The 9,427-nt window shown below is 31.5% G+C and overlaps 1 non-coding gene across 1 annotated transcript; it reads right to left on the bottom strand.

The window, feature by feature from the left end:
• Nucleotides 1–8,912: 8,912 nt before the first annotated feature.
• Nucleotides 8,913–9,122, bottom strand: LOC150037488 (small nucleolar RNA U3). The gene has a single exon (XR_016528863.1). It is a non-coding gene; the product is annotated as a small nucleolar RNA U3 (small nucleolar RNA).
• Nucleotides 9,123–9,427: the final 305 nt, after the last annotated feature.

The raw sequence follows: 9,427 nt of genomic DNA on the forward strand, positions 1-9,427 counted from the left end.
TCGTTAAAATAATAACAAAAATAGTATTTACAACTAATTTATTAAGAATGTGAGAAACATACAACTAATTTATTAAGAATGTATATATAAAAATATGAGAAACAATATAAAGATCTGAATAAAATTGAATACGTATAAACCATTCAAAGATTTGAATAAAATATATGGATAAAATAAATTATAATAATATATGGATATTTCCAATATAAATTTGGTAGAAAAATCTGGATATTTAATTAAGGTGAGATAAATTCAAAAAGTGGTTAAAGAGAATCTAAAATAATAATAAAATATAGAGATATGTTAATTACATGAGCAAAATTAGGAGGGCAGTTGTCCTTGACATATACCTCAACCCTGTTTTCTATTTAGTATGAAATAATAATCTAAAATAATAATAAGTTTCATCAACAACATCACCTACGAACAAGGCAAGGACAAATCATGGATTTAGAAATTTGTGGCCATTTGCATGTCATGTGAGTTGCCATAATTCTTATTTTTGGGCAGTTTTGTCATTTTTCAGAATGAAACCTTAAATTCTGCCATACGATCCAATTAAAATATAATAACTTACCATTTTTTAATAAATAATCAAACAAGATTATTTTTTATAAGTAACATGATTGGACAGTTTATACACTTTTTACATTCTTTTCAAAATTCACTTTTCAATCTCAAGAATATTCGATTAAAAAGATGTCGTTCATTTTCTGCACATAATTTTATATTCACATTACACCTTATATGTGAAACCCAGATTTTTATTTTTCCTACTTAAGCAGGAAATAAAAGGGATTAACTAAGTGAAAGTTAAATCCTATGTTGAAGTGAAGGAAATTTCTAAGTGTTTAAATAAGATTTTAGGAGAAGCCTTAACTAGTAGAAAATTGGCTAAATATAACCCATGAGTTGGAAGCTAGAAAATTGATTAAGTGTTGTTCCATGCATTAGCCTTGCTCATTTAGAGGTTATTTGGGCATTGAAGAAAGCCAAAGTGTGGCCAGGAGAAACACATGCGACAGCCAATGTCTTGAGAGGTTAGAAAAACGCATGTGGTAGCCTTAAGTTGCGCGGACAAAGGCGTTAGGCGTAAGAGTTGTGCGTGCTAGTTGATCCTTAGTAAAAGGAGGAGTGCTACGCGAGGGTATGCGGCGATGCTGATGCGGCAATGCTACATGATGGATGTGGCGATGCTACGCGATGGTATGCGCCCGCATTGATTGTGTATGCGGCGATACTAGACGACGATATGCGGCGATGCTACACGATGGTATACGACAACACTATGTGATGGTGCTATGCGGCGACCTTGCTAAAGGATGAGCTAGGCGATGAAACAAGCTATGGTGGACACATGGTGAATTGTCTTTGCGTTGCTAAAGCTTGCGGTAATAAGGTTTATGAGGTTGGTTGCATTGGTCTTGAAGTAGAGACTAAAGATGTTGACAAGCAACAAGGACATATATGCGTTGGTCATAAGGGATGCGCTAGCAAGAGCCTAGGCGATGGTAAGCTATACCATGAGGTGTTGAGTTGAGAACTAGGTTGACCCAAAGGTTGTTATGCATTGGTGATGTGCTATGTGCCGAGGACATCCGAGGCATGTGGACAAGGGTTGAGCAAATAGTATGCGGTGGAAGAGGGTTGGTCATAATCCTAGTTGAGCGCATAGGGCAAAGGTAAACCATGCGGTAGAAGACATGTGGCCAAGGAGAAGCCTTGTGAGCATCCAGCATATACGACAAAGTTGCATCAATAGGATGCACAAGGTAAGGTTGCGTTAATTGGAAATGGCACAATCGAGGTTAGTAGGTCGCATACGGGGAAAGGTGCTAGGCGGCAATGGCTTGAAGGGTGTTATGTTGAGATTTAAAGACACCGTAAGGGCACAAGGTAAGGTTGGATGAACACATATGAAATTAGATGGACGCATATGAGAGATGAACACATATGAAGTTGGATGGACGCATTCAAGGTCGTCATCCGGACATGTAGCTTGTTGGGATGAAACCTTAGGCCTTAAGCAAACGAGGTGGATGCACAAGAAGACATGCAAATGTGAGGTCTATGTGTTGGCTAAAGGAAGAGGAAGACACCTTGGATTGCGATGGTGTAAGGTTGCATTAATAGTGTAAGGAAAGGACACTTGGACATGCGACCAAGTAGGAGGTGTCGGCCTTAGAAGGTTTTGGACGCCTATAAATAGGGCCAAGGACTTCAGACCATAACTCAAATTCTCTTCAAAGGACATTAAGAAGAGTGAATGAAGGTTGATTGGGAGAAGACTATGCATTGATGGAAGAACGCATGCATTTGTTGCAGAAACCATGCGTCGGTCATGAAGTTCCAAGAGGAGGAGATGTTGTCGGATAGGAAGGTCTGGAAGTAGCATCAACTTGGGATGAAGAGTTCTCCCAGAATACTTGTGCGTTTGAAGTGATTCCAAATCCAGAGAAGAAACTCCAAGGAATTGGGCTGGAGAATGAGGACAAGACAGAAGGGTCGAGTTGTCGGGTAAGCTTGGGTTAGCCTTGATGTTTTGATGATTCTGGCCAAACCACGAAGAGTTATGAGCTAAGATTTTTAGGTAAGCTTTTTGAGACATTTTAGAGCATATTTGTAGAAGGAAGTAGCTCGAGATAAAGTCTAGAACTATGAGTAATCTGAGCTTTAAATTGAATCTGGAATTTAGGGTTCAAAAGACGAGCCCGGGAGGATCAAGGAACTTCTGAGAGAAAGATTCCTATCCTTACCAAGGTAAGTGGTACTTTCCTTTAAGTCTTAAAGTATATATTTTAGAGTAAATTGTGTATGCTTATGTTATGAATGAGTACCTAGAATGAGAATGAGATTATGTGATCGGGATGGTCAGGGGATCAATAGACCTAGTTCCTGAGTCCGAAAGCAAAATCTCATGGGATGGTCAGGGGACCGAGAGGTCTAATTCCTGAGCCTGTGGGAGGATCCTCATATGGGCTGGTTAGAAGGCCAACGGGCCTAGCTTCTGAGCCCATGAGTAGAGAGCTATGTGCACATAGGAAACAAAGGAAATGAAAAGAGTAAACATTGTATTTAATAACAGTTAACTATCTACCGTATGTGTAGGTAGAGATTAGACTCATTCTAAATAGTTATCAGTTTAGCTATCTATCGTGCATGTAGATAGAGTTGAGAACAGACTCATTCAAAGTTGAGGTTTGAATGTAATCTTGTAGTTGTGATATGCTTGTTATTTATGAGTTGAGATAGACTTTAGAAGTTACTTACCACTCATTGAGCTTTGTGAAGCTCATTCTTTTCTTTCATGTTTTTCTTCCCAGGTAGCGAAAGGTGAGGAGTTCTAGGGTGCTGCTAAGGTCAAGGTCTGCCACATGCCACATGCCACAATTGCACTTCCAGAGGGTTTTAAGAGTGGTTGTTGTAAAATTTGTAGTTAAGTCTTGGAGTTGTATAAACTTTACATTGTTGTATAAAATGGCCTACTTAATCAGTTGTTATTTATCTCCTTGACTTAAAGTTTACTGAGTGTAGTAAAGAGGTTCAGATGGGCAGTAGATATCACAAAAGAGTGGTATCTACGGTCCCTCACGCCTCTCCTCGGGTTCAGGAGTGCGAGCTCGGGGCGGGGTGTGACATTATATATTTTTGTTTGTTTCCATATTATTTTTATATTCATATCTACTCATATAGGTTTTAAAAATTAATTTCAAAGTTCAAGCAAGAGGATTATTTGTTGTCACTCATATAGATACACAAACTTAACAAGTAAGTTTTAAAATCTTCTTAGATTTTAAGTTTTTAAGCCTTTAAATCTATATAATGGAATGTAATATTCTTATTATTAATACTTTTATAGAGTTAATTCAAAATTAATATGGAGAGATATTAAAAAAAAAAAAGCAACAATAGAGATTGTAGAGGTACCATCTTCAAAGAATGGGAAATATTTTTTATTCTAATCGATAAAATCAATCTAGAAAAACTACTTGCATATCCTGGTCTAAGAACCAAAATTTATTATTATAATTATAATATTTGAGATCAAGTTCGTATAACATATTTACTAAAAGATCATTGTAAACCTCGAAATCATACTTTTCCACTTAAAAATTTTGGTAAAAAGTCAACACGATGTAATATAGCTTGGTTAAGTGAATATTCTAATTAGTTAGAATATAACAGTTTAGAGGATGTTTATGTTGTTATCTATTCAAACCAGAAATAAGTAAAGAGTTAGGATCGATTTCAAAACATGAAAACTCATAGAGGATAATTGTAATTTAATAAATTAATTAATATATGAAATATGAATACTTTTTTATTTTTATTTTTTTTACATTCATTTATAGATTTTGTTGTTAGAGAATGTTGACATCTTAATTATATGAAAATGCCAAAAAAATGTCGATGTTGATAAATTTTCAAATAAGTTTAAATTCACAATCATTAATATTAGACTCATGTTATTAATATCAATATTACTGGTATAGGTATTTATAATTGGATATGGGTTGGATTGAATTAGGTCAAAAGAGAATTCTTTTAAGGTAAGTTTCAAATTTAATCCCTATAATTTGGAAAATGTTAGAATTTAGTCTACATTATTTAAAAGTTAAAATTTGGTATTTATAGTTTAATAAAACTTCATAAATAGTTTCTATGGTTTAATAAAATCATCATAATAGTCGCTAGAGTTTTAATTTTAAATATAATATAAATTATAAAGACTAAATTCTAAATTTTTTTCGTCAAATCGAGCATAGCTCAATTGGCATGTGAGTGTATTTAAGTCTCCCACCCAGTTAAACTCGAGAAAAAAAAAACTTCCATTTCAATAAATTTGGATATTTAATTAAGGTACATAATCTAAAATAATAATAAAATATAGAGATTATATTAACTACATGAGCAAAATTAGGAGGGTAGTTGTCCTTGACAAATATAGTAATTACCCTGTATATATACCTCAATCCTGTTTTCTATTCTAGAATTATCTAGTATTTGTAGTTTCATCAACAACACCTACGAACAAGCAAGGGCAAATCAGGGATTTAGAAATTTCTGGCCATGTTCATGTCACGTGAGTTGCCATAATTCTGGTTTTGCCATTTTTCAGAATGAAACCTTAAATTTTACCATACGCTCCAATTTCCCTTTAGAATATAATAACTTACCATTTTTTAATAACTAATCAAACAATATTTTTTTATAAGCAAAAAGATTGGCCAGTTGATACACTTTTTACATTCTTTTCAAAATTCACTTTTCAATCTCAAGAACATTCGATTAAAAAGATATCGTTCATTTTCTGCACATAATTTTTATATTCACATTACACTTTATATATTTTTGTTTCCATGTTATCTTTACATTTGCATCTACTAGTATAGGTTTTTAAAATTAATTTCAGAGTTAAAGCAAGAGGATTATTTGCTGTCATTCGTATAGATATACAAACTTGACAAGTAGGTCTTAAAATCTTCTTAGATTTTAAGTTTTTATGTCTTTAAATCTATATAATGGAATGGAATATTCTTATTTTTAATACTTTTATAGAGTTAATTGAAAACTAGTATAAATAGATATTATAAAAGAAAAACAGCAATAGAGATTGTAGAGGTATCATATTCAAATAAGGAAAATACTTTTTATTCTAGTCGATCTTATATAGAAATCAATCTAGAAAATTACTTGCATATCGTGGTCTAAGAACCAAAATTTGTTATTATAATTATAATATTCGAGATCAAGTTCGTATAGCATATTTACTAAAAGGTCTTTGTCAAACTCGAAATCATACTTTTCCATTTACAAATTTTGGTAAAAAGTCAAGACATTTAATATAGCTTGGTTAAGTGAATATTCTACTTAGTTAGAATATAGCATTTCAAACGATGTTTATGTTGCTATCTATTCAAACCAGGAGTAAGTGAAGAATTAGAATCGATTTCAAAACATGAAAACTCGTAGAGGGTAATTGTAATATAATAAATTAATTAATATATGAAGTATGAATATTTTTTTTTTTTTACATTCATTTATATTTTTCTTTTGTTCGACTTGTACATATAATGTCCCCTATATAAAATTTCTAACTCCACCACTGGCTACAATCAAAGCTCTCAATTACAATGTGAAAGAATGTTGACATCTTAATTATATGAAAATACCGAAAAAATGTTGATGTTGATAAATTTTCAAATAAGTTTAAATTCACAATCATTAATATTAGATGTATGTTATTAATATATCAATATTACTGGTATAGGTATTTATATTTAATTGGATATGGGTTGGATTGAATTAGGTCAAAAGATAATTCTTTTAAGTTAAATTTCAAATTTAATCACTATAATTTAAAAAAAATGTTAGAATTTAGTCCACATTATTTAAAAGTTAGAATCTGGTATTTATGATTTAAATTGATATTTGTGGTTTGATAAAAATTCATAAATAGTTTTTATGGTTTAATAAAATCGTCATAATAGTCACTAGAGATTAAATTTTAAATATAATATAAATTATAAGGACTAAATTCTAATTTTTTTTCGTCATATCGAGCATAGCTCAATTGGCATATGAGTGTATTTAAGTCTCCCACCCAGTTAAACTCGAGAAAAAAAAAAAAAAACTTCCATTTCAATAAATTATATAGACCAAATTTGCAATTTAACTCTAATACTTTTAGTACAATTATTAACTAATATATAACTTATGAAATATTTGAGTTTGGTGGTCGAAGATACTCTAATTATTAGTTTAAAATTAGTACCCAGCAAAAAGGTTATTTAAGCATCTTTGTACTAATTCTAAACCTGGATTATGGATCAAATCCTAATTTATATGTTTACGAATAATTATACCCTAACAAGGGTTTGTATGGTTGGTAAATCAAATTCTATATTATGTTTTCAGATTCATTAAATTCAATAAATATATATTTAAAATAATCTGAATTCTATTTCAGAAAATTATTTACAGATTCTGTAACTCAAATAGTGAAAATTCCAAAAATAACATTTTTATTTTTCTAATATAGCTAGATTTTGAATTTTAAATTTTAAAATGCATAATTATATTAATTAATAATGTTATTATAGATTAAACATATAGAATTTATAAGTGTAGTATCAAAATTAAAATACGTATTGTGTGAGGAAATTTTTTACCGATAAAAAAAATGTCAAACTAGTTCTAGAAATAGCAAAAGAAAAAACACTAATTGATACAAATAAACTCTATCAGTATTGATCAGAGATATATTTCTATTAGTTATAGACCCTCGTAGATTTCTACTAGTCTTCTTGTGTAAATAGTTTCCCTTATTTTTCTTTTTTTGGAAAACTTCTATTGTGTAATGTATTATAAATTATATAATATTACAAATTAACAATAACATAATTTTTTTAAACATAAAACGTTTTCATAAATTAATTTATAGTCAATCTAAAATTTAGTCCATGGCACAATTAGTTTTATGGTTTATAAAATATAGTATCAAATACATTTAAAACAACGATTTAAATTAAAATTCAATTTCTGAATCTACTTCTAGACACATATCTAAAAACATAAAATACAACTTTATTTTCATTGAATTCTTTATTTTCAAATTTTTGTTTTTAGATTGTCTATCAAGCTATATAGACCCTAAATGTTTTATTTTATTGAATGAAGATTTGAAAGAAATTAAGAAGTGAAATACGGTCATGTTTAGCACCCATGGTGAAAATTTGGTCCAATCATAATGGAAATCAATCATAATTCAATAAATCACAGAAAAAACGAGATTTCCTTGATAGGATTTACTACAAACAAGCTGCAATTGTGATTAGAAACTCATTGGTGCTATTTTCTTTCATATGGAATCATAATGAAATATTCAAATATAGATGATTATGGAAAACTCGTGAAGGATTTACTTGCACTTGATCTAACATAATTATGGACAACTCGTGAAAGATTAAATTGCATTTCGTGATTATATCCACGATACAACTTTTCCCTTATAATGCATAAGAGTCTAACTCTAAATCTATAATGGAGTGATCTATTGTTAATGAATGAAAAAAATAATTTACATACCATCCAAAAACCAACAATCAATTTGAGATATCAATAAAAGTATGAAACGTGTCAATCATAGATAATCTAGGGTGTTTCAAGTGCGAAAAACCTAAGCAATGGTGTCATGGCTACTCTAGGGTTGAGCTTTGGTGTAATTCTACATACCAACCCTCATTGAAAACTACTGCCTTCTACATTATGGGTACTAGAAACACCATAAACGCATCACTTGACCAACATGGAATGTGATAACCACAACAAGCTTCTTCACATCATAGTGATAAAGGAACAGACAAGTGCAAAGATGAAATAACTCACAACTAATTAACAAAATCTACATAACCATAAAACAAACTCTGATATAAGTACAACCAAATTTAGATAAATGAAGTAACTGACTACATAACTCACAACACCAGACAAATGCAAAGACGACGGAAGAATGGAAAAGAAGAAAAAACATTTCAACAAACACCTTACGAGCATAAACCAAATATCAACCATCTAAGTAAACACCCCCCATCCTTCTTCTCTTCACACAACACCATATAGCAGTAGCAGAAAATCGAGCCCCCATTCAAGGAACACATAAAATTAGAACAGAAACACCTTATGAATTAGCCTCTGATATTGGAGACATTTCATCAAACACCTTACAAGCATAAACCAAATGTCCACCATCCAAGTAAAACTCCCCCATCCTTCTAATCTTTTCACACCAAACCACATAACAGTAGCATAAATTCAATCCCCCATCCAAGCAACACAGAAAACGGAAGCACCCAAATTTGTTATAGAAATAAAAAAGAAAAAAACTTATATGAGGAGCAAAAAAGTTATGAAGTCTGTCAGACATCCTTGCAACCATCCCAGCAGGTTGGAGCCTGCTGAGAACGATCCTCTACAGCCACCGGACCGAGGCCCATGGGTTATTAATCACGCTCTAGTCACAAGGTAGCAATTCATCCCACCAGACTTTGGTTCTTGTCTCCTTAGAACTCAAGGACACAGTTGTACAACCTATAGAACAGATCCTGTTCAAGTAAGGTCGTGCTCCATCAACTTCCTCTTTCTATTTAAATACCGTAGTTTTCTACCCCAAGTTTTCAATGTGGGACTTGGCTGTCAACATGCCACAGGTGTTTAAGTGCGTGGATTGAATTAAGTTAAAAAGAGAGTTCTTTTTATGAAATCTAATTTAATTATTGCCATTGTAAATTTATTTTCAACTCAAATAAAAAATGATAAAGCTTATACTCTAAAAAAAAAATAGATAAAACTTAGGTTAAAATACTATTTATGAATTGATTTAGAGTGTGTTTGGAATGCTCTCTCAAGTGATTAATTTAAAAAAAGA

This window comes from Benincasa hispida, chromosome 3, assembly GCF_027475165.1.
Source record: "Benincasa hispida cultivar pf3 chromosome 3, pf3_genome.v1.1, whole genome shotgun sequence".
Taxonomy (NCBI): Eukaryota; Viridiplantae; Streptophyta; class Magnoliopsida; order Cucurbitales; family Cucurbitaceae; genus Benincasa; species Benincasa hispida.